The sequence below is a fragment of the Lepidochelys kempii genome, chromosome 3, assembly GCF_965140265.1.
Source record: "Lepidochelys kempii isolate rLepKem1 chromosome 3, rLepKem1.hap2, whole genome shotgun sequence".
NCBI lineage: Eukaryota > Metazoa > Chordata > Testudines > Cheloniidae > Lepidochelys > Lepidochelys kempii.
Window position 1 is genome coordinate 113976630 of NC_133258.1, and position 17867 is coordinate 113994496.

Genomic DNA, 17867 nt, shown 5'->3' on the forward strand with positions numbered 1-17867 from the left:
GCTCTGTTACATTAGGCCACAGTTCACATCTAGCCAGACAGGAACTCCGGTCCACCAAAAGAACTGAACTGGAAATCTGAATCAGAAGCAGGATCCAGTTGTTGAATGTAGATTCCTTTTTCTGTGTCACAGGAATATCAGATGATCTGGCAGAGAGCAGATTTGGGACCGTGAAGTCTAAATAGCTGAACTGATGGTTTGATGTGCTGATTTGCTGGTTTGCTTATTTTCTTTGCACTCTTGTAATGGAGTTCGCTGTAGGGAATCTGGCAGTGTGCTTTTGGATGGTGTCCTACAAACTGGAATGTGTGTTTTGGCAACAGCTGCAGGACATATACAAGTGCTGATAAGACTGATGCAGCTGGTTGTCCGCAGCACAGTTACATTTGTCACTTTTGTCATCTTTGTCCGGCTTGTCCTTGTCCATCCCCCATGAATGCAAGTTGACACCACATCTTTCTATTTTGTTGTGAGCACATTCTTTCCATTTCTGGCCAAAGAATTTTGTCATGGGATCTGCCCAGTGGTCGCTTTTGATCTCTGGGGATCCAGTCACTGATGTGGGTTGCCCACCCATTGTCTTGTCTGCGGACTACATGACCTGCCCATCTTCGCTTTGCATCATACGCTGCCTGCACTACATTGGTCACCTCTGTACAGCTTCTGATCTCCTCCTTCGATATATAGTCACAGAGCGATATCTTGCACATTCGCCTTTCCATTGCTCTCTGGGTGACTGAGTTTTTCTTCATCCGCTTTTGTCGTCAACCAGCTTTTTGCTGTATATATTTGTGACTCCATTTAATTTCTTTGTCTTAAGGGGAGTTTGATTGCTTGAGTCAGAGTGCCTTTTTATGGGTGTCTTTAGAAATGCAGAATTTTTCTTCATTAATCTCTTTTTCCTTGTTAAGTTTGTGCTGTTCCCTCTGATTTGCTATGTGGTCCAGGAACTTCTGACCCATGATCAGAAAGTTACAACCTTGTTCTGTTTCCTAGTTTTCAATGCTCCTTTTCAGTTCTTTTCCCAACTTTAACAGCTTGTGGATCTTTGACCACTTTCTCTCTTCTTTCAATAGAGTGCCACATAGACACACAGATGAACATAATTTGTTGGGGAAGAGTCAACATGGCTTTTGTAAAGGGAAATCATGCCTCACCAATCTTCTAGAATTCTTTGAGGGGGTCAACAAGCACATGGACAAGAGGGATCCAGTGGATATAGTGTACTTAGATTTTCAGAAAGCCTTTGACAAGGTCCCTCACCAAAGGCTCTTAAGCAAGGTAAGCTGTCATTAGATAAGAGGGAAGGTCCTCTCATGGATTGGTAACTGGTTAAAAGATAGGAAACAATGGGTAGGAATAAATGATCAGTTTTCAGAATGGAGAGAGGTAAATAGTGATGTCCCCCAGGGGTCTGTACTGGGCCCAGTCCTATTCAACATATTCATAAGGAATCTGGAAAAATGGTTAAACAGTGAGGTGGCAAAATGTGCAGATGATACAAAACTACTCAAGATAGTTATGTCCCAGGCAGACTGAGAAGAGCTACAAAAGGATCTCTCAAAACTGGGTGACTGGGCAACAAAATGGCAGATGAAATTCAATGTTGATAAATGCAAAGTAATGCACATTGGAAAACATAATCCCAGTTATACATATAAAATGATGAGGTCTAAATTAGCTGTTACCACTCAAGAAAGAGATCTTGGAATCATTGTGGATAGTTCTCTGGAATCCACTCCATGTGCAGCGGCTGTCAAAAAAGTGAACAGAATGTTGGGAATCATTAAGAAAGGGATAGATAAGAAGACAGAAAATATCATATTGCCTCTATGTAAATCCATGGTACACCCACACCTTGAATACTGTGTGCAGATGTGGTCGTCCCATCTCAAAAAAGATGTATTGGAATTGGAAAAGGTTCAGAAAAGGGCAACAAAATGTATAAGGAGTATGGGATGGCTTCTATATGAGGAGAGATTAATAAGACTGGGACTTTTCGTCTTGGAAAAAGAGACGATTAAGGGGGGATATGATAGAGGTCTATAAAATCATGACTGCTGTGGAGAAAGTAAATGTCTATCTTTTAGTCTCAGTGATAAATGGGGGAACTCCATGCTGAAAGATAATTGTATTGTCTAAAAATGTAATTTCTCTTTATCCGTTTATAAATTTATTATTCAGCTTAATTGAAGGTCCTCATGCTCTTATATTGAGAAGATAAATAGGAGTGTCCAATTTTCCTTTTTACACCATTCATTTTTGTGTGATTCTCTGTTATATTCCTTTGTTTTTTTTCATCTCATCTCTAAATTAAACAATAGCAATCTTTTCAATCTCTGTTCATATAGAATATTTCCCCTGCCTTGATCCAGTTTTGTTAATTGTCCCTGAACCCCCTCTATTTGTTACAGCTTTTTGAGATAGTGTGAAGGAGTGTCATCAATGTATACATTTGTATTGCATTTCAGACATCATTTGTATCCCATTCTTTAAACATCCCAACTTTTCCTTTTTATTGCCACTATGCACTGAGCTGTTCCTTATAACACCCATATCTCTTTCCTTGGTATAGTTAATGTAGAACTCCAGTAACGTACGTGTGTGTGTGTGTAGTTCAGATAAATTATTCCAATATGCATCATTCTTTGTCAGCTGTGATTATCATCTGCCATCATGCTCCCATTCACCTAGCTTTGTTAGGTCATTTTTAGTTTTGACTAAGGTAGGCTCTCTTGTCTTGGATAGAACTGGGCAACATTTTTCAGTTGAATAGGAAATTCACGAGGAATGCAGTTTTGGGGTGACTGAAACTATCATGAATTTTTGTAAAATTTTGGTAAATACTTTCAGATGTATTAAAAATTAGGGGAATTTTTTTTAAAAAGGTGAAATAGTTCATTTTGACATTTTGAAGATGTTTTGACATTTCATTTTGAAACAAACCATTTAATTTCAAAATGTCATTTCAAAACAAAACACTCTACAATTTATTAGAGCAGCTGCCAGTAAAATGACTTCATCTGTGTCCCTTACAGCCTATGGTGTTTTTCTGGAATCTGACAGTGGTTTCATATTTGTTTAAGAAAATGGAAGGAAGATGCAGCAGCCTTGGTTAATTGCAGGAACAGATTCCATTTAAGAAAGTTCAGCATGAAATCTGTTAGCAGGGAAGCAGTGCAAAAGTAGATATTAAATAATGTTGAAAAAATATAAGCTGTGTATGTGACAAAGGAGCAATTAATTTAGTTCCAAAATGAGTCCATTTGTAGTCAACTGAAGACTAATGCTGTAGTTTTTGAAATGTTCGAGTATTTACATATTTTTAAAAAACTACATGGATTTTTTTTTCAGGTTTAATGGTGCTTTAAGTGATTTGAGCAAAATTGAATGAAGGATTAAGTAAATGTTGCCATTGCTCTTGTCATATAGCAACATTTAACATATAATGAAATTCAGACAAATATCAAGCAAATTCATCAGAATAAGATTATGCTGAAAAAAATTGTTGCATTGCTGTGAAATTTAAAATTTGTGTTTGTAGCTTGATCATTTGCAAGGCTATGATGACTTCACTTCTGAATGCTAGCTTGTTCCTGCTCACATTGAAACAATGGCCCTTCTTCTGTTAACTGAGAGCAGGAACCAAGACCTCTCTATCGTTAGAACTTGGCACTTCTATAGCATCTTTGAGACAAGGATCAAAAAGTGTTGTACAAATATTTGTTAAATAAGCCTCGCAACATCCCGGTGAGGTAGGAAAATATTACTGAATCCATGTTACACAGGGGGAAACAGAGATACAGATTAAGTAACCTTCATACTGTTATACAGCAAGTCATAGACAAGCCAGGAATAGAGCTCAGGAATAAAATTCCCCAAGCTAGACATATTGTTCCCTGTTTTAACCACTATACCATCATGCCTCGTTATAATGATAGATTCAAAGATTCCAAGGCCAGAAGGGACCATTGTGATCATCTAGTCTGACCTGCTGTATAACACAGGCCCGCGAACTTCCCCAAAATAATTCCTACAACATTCCTTCTTCAAGTGAGGGTCTCTAGATGTATTCCAACCATAGGTGCGCATGGGTGTCTTGTGCCGGAACTGTAAGTTTTTCAGTAACAGTGTCTATTGACCTGCATGGTCGTCTTTTGTCGCCACATGCTCCATGCAAGGTTATAAGCAGCCATGCAGGGCGATGCACCCTCAGTTCTCTCTTACCACATGGTCAGAGTTGGAATTTTCTTTTTACACTCATAACCTCTATGAAAACAACAGTCAGTTGTAGGTAGGTAGATCTGCTTCTTTCTTCTTACCTCTGTAAATAAGTTAGTTGGTGTATATAGCAGCCCCGTATGGGGCCGAGCCCTTCAGGAGATTTGCCCTGCATCCTGGGGTTCATGAATTGTGCCTCATGCCCTGGCTCATTCTCCGTCAGCGACAAGCATATGCATTGTCTCTACTGCTTGGGCGAGATGTACCTTGTTGCATGTTGCGATATCTGCAAGTCCTTCCCATCAAGGACAAGTGACGCTTGAATTCTGCATCTCTGCAAGTTGCCCGTAGTGGAGGCACTCCAGCCTTGTGTGGAGTCTGATCCCAGACCATTGGTGCTGATGGTGCACCGCCCCTCACCGGTGGTGAGCACTCCGCCCTTGGCTTCATGCCCAGATCCACTGGCACCACTGAGATGTGAGAAGGCACACGAGGAGAGCCACAAGCGCTCTCACAAACATTGCAGCAGGTCTCCATCATGCACCACTGCAATGCATTGCATTCCCTGCTTGAGCCAGGTTCGGTCAGGTGAAACATTGCGCAATGACCCACAGGGCCACCCCCTAAGGCAGGGGCAAGGTGAAGCAAAAGCGAGACCCACCGGCACCACTGGCTCCCATGATGACCGAGGGTCACAATAGCCCATTGGTGCATGCTCCTCAGCCATGGCAGGATTCTTTGGACTCTGCTCTGCATACCCCTCCTCGGTCTGGCAGACAATGGTGATGTGCCCTGGACACTATGCCGGACCGATCCCCACATCCCACCTTGAACTGCTGTACCCATCCTCATGACTTCTCTCAGCCCCATGTGTACCTACACCAGCTGATGAGCCGCTCCTCCTCAGTCACGACCTGCCTCCAACAGTTGCAGTACCACCCACACCGATGGCTCTGCCACTTCCAGAGGCTTCTTGAGACTCAGCGGGCTTCTCAGCAGAAGAGTTTGGCTTCTCCCTGGTCTCCCAGCACAGTGGGGACTCCCGGGCATGCCCACCTTTTTCCGATGCACTACACTCCGGGCCTGCCTGGGTGGGTCCCCATCCTTGGGGCTCACAGTACCATTAGGACCCAGCCTTGTGGCACCCACTGTTGGTGGCCTCATACCAGCCCACCCAAACCCCTCTGCCAGCACCGATCGACTTGGACCCAGAGGAAGTTCTGGAGTTTGAACTTGCACTGCTGGTTCCAACAGCAGCCGCATCCTCTCCAGATGAGGCCTTCATCCCACTGACCTTCTCACCTCCTGACATCCATCACAAATTCCAGGAGCTGCTACAGACGGTGGTCCTCAACTTGGGCATTCTCCTGGAGGAGGTCCAGTTGCTGAACGTTCTCCAGCCTCGGGGACTGACGTGTATAACTCTTTTTTGCTCACGACTCCATTCTGCAACTCACACACGTGGTGTGGCACACACTGGCGTCCTGCACCCCTACGCTCAAGAGGGCGGAACGCAGGTACTTCATGCTGGCTGGGGGGCTGACTTTCTGTTCTCCCACCCCACCCCACCCCAGTCGCATGCGGCCAGAGGATGGGCACACCAGCACTCTCCACCTCCACCCTCCAACCCCCCTCACCTCCCTGATAAGGCAGTGAAGCGCCCGGACCTCATGGGCTGCAAAGTCTGTTCCTCACTGGCCCTCCAATTCTGCATCTCCAATTATCAAGCTCTGCTGGCGAAGTATGATTTTAATAATTATGCCAAGTTGTCAGACTTCTTGGAGGATGTCCCACAGGACAAATGCCAGCAGTTCCAGGCCCTGCTGGATGTGGGCTGCCTGACAGCCGAGGTCGGCCTCTAGGCTGCGATAGATGTGGTGGCACGTCCTCCCACTTCCTGACCACGAGGGTGGCAATGAGAAATGTGGCTCCAGTCCGGTTTTCAATGGGAAGTCAATATACCATCCAGGACCTTCTCTTCAATGAGAACAAGCTGTTTTACACAAAAATGGATGAAGCCCTGCATTCACTGAAGGACTCATGAGCAATCCTCCAAACCCTTGGGTTCTACACCCTCGCCCCTCACCACTGGCCACCTAAGCCAGAGTTCTGGCTGGGCCCCTACCTGCTGTACCAACCCACCTACACCATGTACTGAGAGCTGCCCTTTGGCATCCCCGATCCCAGTGCTCATGGCCATCGGCCACAGACACCTCCACCACCACGCCTCGCCACCCGCAGAATGCCCAATTTTGATGTGATGGCTGGGAGCTGTGAAGCCCCACCGCCCCCCGCATCATTGACTGCGGCCCCCAGTGCCACCTTCGGGGGACATCTTGCCCTATTCGCACACCACTGGGGTGAGATCACCATGGATCACTGGGTATTGGTGATCGTACGACACGGCTTCTCAGTAGAATTCCTCACCTTCCCATCTCACCAGGCACCCCCCGGTTCTATCTGGAGAGCCCTGCTCTCAACACCCTCCTACAACTCAGGAAGGGTGCTACGGAACCCGTGCCCATCCCCTTCATCAGCAGGAACTTCTACTCCCTGTATTTTCTCATCCTGAAGGAGGACGTCCCCACAGCCACCCTCACCATAGACTCCTCCCTGGCGGGGTGGGACGCACACTTGGTCAGCTGTGCTGTTCAGGGGAAGTGGAGTCACGGGGAGGCGTGCATGCACATGGACACACTGGAGTTGCACGCGGTCCGCTGGGCCTGCCACGTGTTCCTGCCTCTGCTCTGTGACCAGCATATCCCGATCCTCTTGGACAATATCACTAACATGATGTACATACACAGACAGGGTGGCATCAGATTATGGTCACTCTGCACAAAAACCATCTGCCTCTGGAACTGGTGTCTCTGCCACAACATCGTGCCCCATGTGACATACCTCCTGGGGGTACGGAACTCCCTGATCGACACACTCAGCAGGACCCGGTACCTCAACCACGAGTGGCAACTCCACAACCCCATGCTCCATTTTATCTGCTGGGCCTGGGGCACCTCCCTTTGGGACCTCTTTTGCCACCCATGCAAACTGCAAGTTCCCTCTCTATGACTGCGGGGAGCAAGGGATTAGGACTCCAAGAATAACACCCTCCTTCTTCCATGGTGCGACAACCTTCAGAAACAGAGTGCTGTTTCTTTCCATCCCCACGTCCTCTGCAAGTTACGCTGAGACTGAGCCAGGGTCATCATGCTAGCCCTGACAGTTCTCGTTTCCTGATCTGTTCAGATTGTCAGCCCACCCACTGATCAGCCTCCCCACCCCGCCAGACCTTCTCACCGAGAACAATGGCAGGGTTTGGTACCCCAACACAGGCTAACTCCTAGTGATGGCCTGGTTTTTGGGTGGGGCTCATGCATAGACAACACCCATTCATCACCTGTCCACTGTATTCTTACACACAGTGGGCATGCTACACCACGAAATGAAAGCCCTTCACCTCCTGGACACAACCCTCAATGCTGTCCCCATGCCCTTTGTCCTAGACTACCTCCTGGAGCTCAAGAACTTGGGCCTCACGCTCAGGTTGATCTGTGTCCACCTCGTGGCACTCAGCACCTTCCTCTGTCACATGGATGGTCGGTGTTTACCTACCCTACAACCACCTGGTTTCTGAGGGGCCTGATTAACTCCTTCCCACTGGTCCTTACCGGTATTCCTCCCGCTCCACCCTACCCCCCCAGCTGGGACCTCAGCCTCATGCTGTCTGCCCTTACCTGGTCTCCATTCAAATCACTGGCCACATGCTTCCTTGCCCACCTATCCATGAAGGTCCTCTTTCTGGTGGCCATCACTACTGCCCAGCGGGTCAGAGAATTGGCGGCCATGATGGCTGACCTCTCCATATGCCAGTAGTTCTCAACCAGGGGTCCGGGGCCTCCTGGGGGGGCTGCAAGCAGGTTTTAGGGGCGCTGCCAAGCAGGGCCAACATTAGACTCACTGGGGCCCGGGGCAGAAAGCCAAAGCCCTGCCATGCAGGCTGGAGCCCGAGGCCGCACCACTCGAGGCTGAAGCCAAAATCTGAGCAACTTAGCTTCACTGGGCCCTGTGTGGTGTAGGGCCCCGAGCAATTCCTCTGCTTGCTGCCACCTAATGCCGGCCCTGGCTTTTATATGCAGAAAAACAGTTGTGGCACAGGTGGGCTGTGGAGTTTTTATAGCATGTGGGGGAGGGGGGAATGGTTTTTATAGCATGTGGGCGGCTTCAGAAAGAAAAAGGTTGAGAACCCCTGCCATATACAGTTTTCCGTAAGACAAGGTCTCCTTGCGCCTTCACCCTAAGTTCCTCCCAAAGGTTGTCTCCGAGTTTCATCTCAACCAGCCCGTCCATCTCCCGGTCTTCCATCCTAAACCGTGCGTCATTCTCGGGGACAGGATGCAATGCTCCCTGGAAGTCTGTGAAAATATAAACTCTCTTAAGTGGAACAATCTGATGAATGTCTAGCTTCTTTCTGCCCAACCCTCCCTACCAGCTTCCACCAAAAGTATAATGAACAGTTGTCTCACGTTGTAGCTAGATAAATGACTGCCTCAAACGTTAAACCAGCTCTTCTCTTGGTGCCCACACATGGAGACACTCACCTCTCATCTTTCTTGTCAAAATCCTGAATCATGTTTGCATACACATCTATCACTTCTAGGCTGCTAACCCCTAACCATATCTTCACACTTCCTTTAGTTGTAATGTGTACATTAGCCCCCAGGCACCAGTATATGTTATTATAGCAACAGTTAGGTTTTAGCAACATCTGCTGGCTGTGCTATAATTTAGCTGAGATAGTATGGTCATTTCCATTTAAAACCTCATTTTTTTTTCAGGGGTTTATAACTCTTAGTTCCTGCCTGAGGCTCAGCAGCATAGGCAGCTTCAGTTCAAAAGAGCACCTTTGTACAAACTTTCTTCATTAAAAAACAAAAAGCCAATCTGTCTCGTTGCTTTGGGTCTGTGTAGCTGTACTATAGCAGTGTGTTTTCTTTTTTATGTTTATAAATTTTGGATTTCTTCTCTTCGATTCTGAAAATGGATCACTTACAAAAATGTTATATTAAAATATATATAATTCATTTGCAATGTATGCACATATATGTGTGTGTGTGTGTGTGTATTGGTTATAAAACTTGTGTATTTTGTGTATATTAAGGGCTTGATCCTGCGTGAGGTTCCTAGCACCCTAAACTCCTAGTGACTCTAAACTAGACAGATTCTGATAGCAAGGTATTCTTCAGTATATTTCGATGTGAGCTACTACAGAATCAGTGGGGGCACTTATGTAGTAAGGTGCTACTCAGCAAAAGTAAGGATACCTGTATCTGACCCTGGGGGAATTTCCATAAGTGCTGTAATAACTAGTTAGGGTGGGGAAAACTTATCAGTCTATTTATTTGTAGGTATTTTTTTATTTTAGGTGATTTTATATGGCCCCCAATACTGGGATATCCAAGCATCTGATAATCTTAATGGATTTATCCTCACAACACCCTTGTGAAGTAGGGCAGTGCTATTATTTTGGTGGGCACCGCTGTGGAACTGAGTCATGGAGAGACTAACAGCTTGTCCAGATGGAGACTTGGCAGCAAGCCAGCGTGTAAATCTTCAGTATTCTAGCCTGCCGCCCACCAAGTCACTGTGTGCAGTATTGCCATCCTAATGAGTCTGACTCCGCCCTCCAAATCATAAGATTGGCTCAAATAATCATAACGTTTAAAAAAGATTATATTGGTGTTTTTTGGTCTCCTTTGATTTTTGAACTTCCCCTACCCATCTTGTGTTGTCCACTCTCCCAAATATATTGGAGAAGGTGATTTTGGCCCCTGCTGTGGAAGCTCTCACCCCCCGCATCTGCCTGTCCCTTGATCTTCATTAATCCTGTCTCCCAGGCTCACCTCTGCTCCTCTGGGGGTTCTTCTCTCCCAGGTGGGGGAAACTATCCCTCTCCCTCTTCCTAGGCTTGGGAAGGCAGCTCCAGAGGATCTTAACTCCCCTCGGCCCCTGCTTCCCAGGCTATAGATGCTATGGGAGGGAGGGAGGGAGAGGAGCAGATGTACTATCCTGTCTCTCTTTCTGACAGGAGGGGGATGACAGAGCAGGATTGCACTAAACTGCTGGGCTCTTTGCTCCTCCTCCTCTCAGCAGGGGAGAGATTCTGCTGGCTTCCAGCAGGACTAAACTTTCCGAGAGGTCTGGAGCTTCTCCAGCACCGTCTCCAATCCCATCACTTGTGGAAAAAATCATGAGAGTTGGCAACTCTGGTAAACCCTGCTACTGCCCATTAAAAGTTCTGTAGAGTGCTTGAACAGCAGCATGTAAAAGTGCACTGTGGAACTTTTACTCCATGATAGCAGGGTTTGCACACTCAGATCAGTGCTGTAGCCTGCCATGCACTTATGTTTACACCTCGGCTTGCAGTGCACTAACTGACCGGGTAGACAAGCCCCAAGTTATATGCTCAAGATCCCACAGGAAGCCTGTGGTAGAGCAGGGAGTTGAATCTTGATGTCTCAGGTCCCAGGCTACCTCCTAACCATGGGGCCATCCTTTCCCGCTGTGGCCTAGAGAATGCGATGACGGGCACTTGAGAGAGACCTAAAAATAAGCATTTGGTGGCTTATGTTATATGAATCAATGTCAAAGTCTGACATTATTCTGCTTAATTTTTAATTTTTCTAATCTTAAAAGAAAAGGAAAAAGGAAATGGATACATAAAGGGGATACATGAATACACTCAGAAAGTTTGGCTTTATTGTTTTTAAATCCTCATATGACATATATGGTCATAAAATATTTAATTAGTTCTTTCATTTCCTGAGGGGAGAAAATAAGATTTTGCTTCAGCTTTTCTCTCTCCTCCCTCCCCCCATTTTGCCTTACTTCACTTCTAATTTCAAGATAAACTAGTGATGGCAGTATGCAAAATATCTGAAGAAATGAGATTGTAGTTCATGTCTGTGTCAGTATTTTAAGCAGTCGTCTTCCTCTGTCGTTTCTGCAGTGTATACAGGGAATTCAAGTTAATACCTCAGGCAAATAATTTGACAATTGGCAGTTCCTTGACAGAAAGCTCATGAAAAGAAAGGCATGAGGATTCTTCAATTTTTTTTTTTTTTAATTTAATATGTGTTTTTAGATTTCTAAAGTTTTCTGGCATGGGGGAATGTGAAACAGGCATTGGAATAAACATGCATACCTTGAGAATATTGAGGATGCTGTGGAGCAGCAGACTTGAAAGACATTCTTTTGGGAAAATTCTTCCCTTTTTAAGCTCTTTACCACTTTGAAGCCTGCAGTGGTGGCAAGTTGCCAGGTATGGTATCAAAACTGCAGTTTTAAAATGGGAATCAGAGGATCGCTCTTAGTCACTTGTTAATATTGTGTTAAACACCTCTGAGACAGTAACCAGTTATACTGCTTCTTGGAGAATGAATTAATAATCACAGGAGTGCACTCTCTGATCTGTGCACATTTAGCTCACTTTGCAGATGTATTTCTGGCAACAGCGTGATGCATTTCTATATGTAAAATGCTTGAAAGCAGTCTTAAGCCAATTGCCATTTGGAAAATGAATAATTGATTTATTGGAGTAATTGTAATTTATAGGTTTATGAGTCCAGACTGAAAAATGAATGTGTTTTTTGCAGTAGAAAGGAGCCTTTTTAGGGTAAGCATTTATTTTCTTTCTCTTGTCTTATTTTCGACTGCCTCTCCTACCCACTTACACTTAGAATAAACCATGCTACTAAGTTTCAGTTTTATAAAATCCTGTAATGGAGCATCTTGAAACGTTTTGTTAAAAATGTATAATGTATTGATATGTCAGTTTATTATTAACATAGCCTTAATCTTATTACATTTTAAGTGGTTTTGGTTTCTATATCTTACACCATTAATTGAAATGACATTTAATAAACATAAATATATAAATATAAAAAATAATTAAAAAAACTTCAGAGCCATTAAAAATAAATAGGGAATGTACTATACCTTTTATTTTAATTTCTAAATATTGCAGAACTGAATATTAAGAGAAAACAGCCAAAGCAGTATTCTGTATTTTGCTGCCAAAAGTTTGAAGAGGAGTATTTACTACCCAAAAATCAGCATTGTAGCATTCTAAAATATGGAATTATCATGCTCCAATGAGCTCATTGCACCATGCTTATTTAGATATCAGTTATATGACTATGCTGTACACTGCTAAGATCTCAATCATTTGTCATGATTTCTTCAATTTACAACTTGAGTTGAGAATATTAAATGTGATGTTATGTTGATTATTATGTTAACTAAGTTGTGTACATACTTTACACAAAACAGTTTTGCACCTCAGTGCTTGCACTGAAGGGATGAGCATACTGGTGGGTATTACTCTAGAAATTAGGGGGATTAAGGGAGAGGGGGATGGCTGAGAGGGAGAGTTATACCACTATTTTCAAATACTTCAAGTACTGCTTTAGGCTGAATAGTTCAGTGACTTGCACCTGAAGGTTTTCTCAAAAGATAAGTGTGTTTATAATTTTGACAGAATAAAACAGATGGCATATGAAGCCCTGGAAGTGAAGTACATTTTTTATTATCTTTCTGCATTAGTGTAACAAATGTTTTGTTCTTTGTGTGTGCACGTGAGTGGATAGATACAGATAGGTAGTAGACCAGGGGTTCTCAAACTGGGTGTCAGGACCCCTCAGGGGGTCACAAAGTTATTACATGGGGGGTCGTGAGCTGTTAGTCTCCACCCCAAGCCCTGCTTTGCTTCCAGCATTTATAATGGTATTAAATATGTAAAAAAGTGTTTTTAATTTATAAGGAGGGAGAGGGGGTGTCGCACACAGAGGCTTGCTATGTGATAGAGATCACCAGTACAAAAGTTTGAGAACCACTGTAGTAGGCCCTTCATAGTTAGTCAGAATCAGCATCTGTTATAAAGTATTATTTTAGTCCACCTATAACTTTTGGAAAATACATTTGGCCTGAATGTTGCCAAATTTACTTTGCAGGTGAAGTTTCTGGCAATGTAAAGGGAGAATGTTTCTGCAAAGATTTAAGAAAATGAGTCAACCATTTCTGAATTACAAGTCATTAAACAAGTGTCCTGAAAATGTCTTTTGTCTATCATTTCTTTGTCTCCCTCTAACTTAAAAATAGCTTGTTTGTATACTTTAAACCTTCCATATAGCTCCTAAAATTTTTTTGCATTTGATATATTAAGAGAAAATAGCTTGTAATTAAACAGTTATTCGTGATTTTTTGTTGCGGGTACTTTTAGACACAGTCCTACTATCATTAATTTCAGTGGGAGTTACATCCACTGAAGTCAGTACAAGTTTCCTTGCAATTGACTTATGTACGGATGTGCTTTGGCCCTAAGTCAGCAACCACTAAACACATCCATATCTTTAAGTAAGTCAGTTATTCCAGTGAAATCAATTGGAGTACTCCTGGTTAGTTATGCATGTAATTAAATGCTTTACTGGATTGTGTGTATGTGTATATGTGAGCATGTATCTTTCTAATAGCTGGTAATAGTTTACAAAGAACATAAGCATCCATTGGTGGTGGGTAGCTGTTCCTGTAGTTATAATGTTAGATACCGGAGATTTTGGAGCTATGAGGCCAGGGCTCTAGTCTGAAGTCTGGTTTGTTAGTGTAGTTGATTGATCCTTCTTATAACTCCAGATTTAAAAAAACCCTAATTCTTTTAAGTTTTTATATGCAAGTCTAAGTAAAAAGTAATTTGTTTTTTAAATAAAATGAGTAAACTTGTTTTGAGATTAAACAACTTTAAAATGTCTCCTTTTTAATTTTTTCCCTAAAATGTCATACCTTTATTTCCTCTACCTGTCCAGTGAAATTATGTTATACCACAAAATTAAGATATATAGGTATATTTTGCTCACTATCCAGCACAAGGCTTATACCTGTTTTTTAATCCATATACAACTACTATGGGGAACACTTTATAATTCTAGATAGATAGATGTTGCCATTGGCTTATGTAAAAGGAAGTTTTCAAAGATAGGCATAGTAAAATGTTTAAGGATTTGCTATTTTTTTTTTTAAAGATGTGATGCTGGATCCTTTGAAGCTGACAAAGAACAGAAGCCGATGGAGAATGTATACTATGACCGCCCTTGTTGTTGATTAATTCTGTGAATTACAAAAGCAAAGATACAGGGATGATCTGTTACTTGTACACAGTGTGCTCATTCAGTCAAGTGCTGTCCAAGACCCTTACAAACATACTTGCGTGATGCATTAGCTTCTGATAATGCATTTCACTGTAGACAGGGCATTTGAACAACAATTTTAAGGCTTCTAGAGGAATACAGATGTTGATTCTCCAGTCATTATCTTGGCAAGATCTGCTCGTTCTTTTAATTTTATGACCTGGTGACCCTCCATCTCATCTCTAAAAAGAAGAAAAAGTTAAGGTGCTAACTGACAAATGTAACTGTCACATCATTTCCAAAATACAAGTGCTTGAAACAAATAACTGAACAGTTATGGGCCTCATAAATCTGGCTGCCCACATAATAAATGTTACAAAAACTTTTATAACAGAACAACCTTAACTCTGCCCCATGATTTATTTTTAATGTACTGTATTTATTATTTTGGTGTCAAATAACTACTATTTAAAATGTTCTTTTTATACATAATAGGAGAGAGACACTTTGAGTGGGTATATATTTTTAGATGCTTTTACTTTTCAAATTGAAGGGATATCATCCAGTTTTCTCAAACCCAGACCATTTGTTTAACTATTGCCATGTTTATTTTTAGGCTGATTGTAATTCTCCCTTCCCCTCCCCTCATTTAAAGCAACACAAACCATTTGTTTTCAATGTGTTTATCCCCTTTGGACTGGGGAGCTGAGATGATGTCTTCTGCTCTTGCACAACTGGAGGGAATCTCTCTCTTCTCTTCTTGACCTTGGTGTTCCTGATGGCGGATGTAAGTACACGGTAAGGACTACAGAAAGGAACATCATCTGTGAATGATGGGAGTGTAAATCTAGCATAGCATAACACGATATGGTACACTTACAAAAATCTACTTATGAGACAACCCTTCCCTCCCTCATCCAGTTGAACAGTGATTTGCCACAATAACAAAGGGCATCCTGCACATATTTCTTGAGATGCCTTATAAATTAATCAATCACAATTAAACCATTGACTTTCCCCCCATATTTTACAATGAAGACTCTAAGCTGTCTAAAGATTATTTTCTGGTTTCGTGGGAAGCTTTGAGGGGGATAGTCACCAAGAAAAATCAAAGCAACTGACTTCCATAGGGAGACACTGAAACACCTTGAACGTTTGAATAAGCAGTTTAATTCAAAAGTTCAGACATTCACAAAGGAATCAATTACTGAAACTGTATACTCCCTTGTATTTTAATGGCACGGTATTTTTTGCCCCAAACTCTATACCTTTAAAGCCAAGCTGTTAAACGGATTCCCAGATCACTGGTGCATGTACTTCTCTTTGTTGCTAAAATAAAAAAAATAGCTTCATCAGTCCTCTCTGTCCTAGGGTTTTCTATTCATCAAAGCAATTAGATCTTTTTGTAGGCGTCTGCAATTTAACACCCATCCTACTCTTATCACACCTGGAGCCCTTTAACCTTGAAAGTACAACATTATAGCAACACTACTTAACCTTTTCAACACCTCCCATTATAAATGTCAGTTTTGTAACAGCTGGGCACGATGACAGATTAATTTTTCATCCAGCAGCCTTTAACTACAAAGCAAGATACCATCAGGTTGTAACAACCTGTAGTGTTAGTATTTAGGATCAGCAGGGGTAAACATGTAAAAAGATCTTGGAAGATAGTAACAGTTTACTACTTCCCCCATGCTTGTATTCATGAAAACACGACTGTCTCCTCATATAGAAACTTCTTTCAAAGTATTTACCAATATTATTTTAGCCTTACACTCCCATAGAATTTATAAACTCCTACTGCTGCAGGAAGAGAAGCTGTAGCACCACAGAGATTAAAGATTCTTTCTAGGTGCCCAACTTGAGATACTTAGAGTAAATTGTCATAGTTATGAGGTTATGAAAATTTGTACTAGCTGAAGATCTGCTCCCAGGGCCTAATTTTTCAGAGGTGCTGAGAAAACTCAGCTCCTCTGGACTGCAACTGTAGTTATGAGTGCCCAACACTGTTGACTAGCAGGTATCCCAAGTCTGGCACCCAAAATCAAAATGTGAAAATGTGCGTCTAATATTTTGACCAAGGTCATACAGGAAGTCCGTGTTATAGCAGGGAAAAGAAATCAGGAGGCTGAATTGAAATCTTGAACCTAAACTTTCACCTTCAGTGTCCTGTTTTATTCCTAACATCGTTTATATTAAATGGCTTCCCTTTTAAAGTGGTATTTAACCAGAAAATCCATGTGGCTGCTACTAGTCAATATGTTTCCATGTCTACAGTACACACAGCTACATTTTGATCCTGAATCATCTGTGATCTTGTGTGCCAACTTATGGAGGAAAAAAAATCATGTTTATTTTTTCTTTCAGTCTTTCTTTTACAGTCTCCCAACTAATCCTGCTTATGGGATAAACTCCAAAATATTAGTTGTAATCATCACTCAAATCTCATTTTTAATCAAATTAAATGTTTTACAGTGGAGAAGAAAGAAATAGTAAGGAACAAAGTTTTACTAGTTATACATGGAAAAAAATAATCAAATCAAGTTCATTTTTATGGCAGGGTAGAATATAGTCTCCCTTAGAGGATTTGGTTTTTATTTTATTTTTATTTATCTAGTTTTAAATAATTAAAAAGATGGGTATCCAAGGCCCGGTCACATCATTAGTAATACTGTAGAATCCCAACAGCAAAGCAGAGTTTGCCACTAAGTGAATACAAAAGATACTTTTGAATTTGTAACCATGAGAAACTTTTTTTTAATTATTTCCAGTTCATGGTTAAATATGTTAGAAATACTTCATTAGGCTTAGTCAGGGAAAAGTCTGATAACTAGACATAGTAGAAATATACTAGAGACATTGTCATGTTCTATGGACATTTTTCTAATCTAATTTCTGTGGATATTTTTGGCAAATCTGAAAGCATTTTTAAGCAAAACCTACTCATATGGGAGTGTGAAATTTTCTAGTAAATTGTTTTTATTACTTGCTAGTTTTGAATAAAACTATTATTATTTCACCCATTGTTGTCTTTATAATAAAGGAAGGTGGGGGGATAGGATATGATCATCATCATAATACTGTCAGTGAGTGAAAATTATGAGAATAGAAGATTCTGCTGTCACCTTCTGGGGTCTGAAGGGATGGCTAGTTAAATGGGTAGTTTAGAGGAATATTAGTTTCAAATCAGGCTATCAGTGCTCTCAGACATGAGGTCTAGTGATGCATGATGCACTGTTGCTGAGTCTCATACCTCTTTAAAATATCAATATCTATATATATATGTGGTTAAAGTGGACTGGGGGGAGGGGGGAAATGCTGGCCTCTAATGTAATAGGATTGGGGCATACATCATGATTGTTTGTTTAAGTTTCATATTGAACTTCTTTATTTTTAAAATACATCCTGCCATGGGAAAATAAGGTTCGCACTGGAATATCCAAAGTCCCACAGTGCCCTACTCAA

The 17867-nt window shown here is 42.0% G+C and overlaps 1 protein-coding gene across 10 annotated transcripts in view; it reads left to right on the forward strand.

Annotated features, from left to right (window-relative positions):
- PLEKHG1 (pleckstrin homology and RhoGEF domain containing G1) overlaps positions 1-17867 on the forward strand; it is a 215355-nt gene that overhangs the window by 96113 nt on the left and 101375 nt on the right. For 2 of the 10 annotated variants that reach the window (XM_073337638.1, XM_073337639.1), the window contains exons 2-4: positions 11833-11893; positions 14295-14663; positions 15055-15197. The exons of 7 other annotated variants lie outside the window; for them this stretch is intronic. The gene's annotated coding sequence lies outside the window, so the exon portion shown is untranslated. The remainder of the gene's footprint in view (positions 1-11832; positions 11894-14294; positions 14664-15054; positions 15198-17867) is intronic. One more of the 10 variants, XM_073337641.1, reaches the window with a different exon arrangement.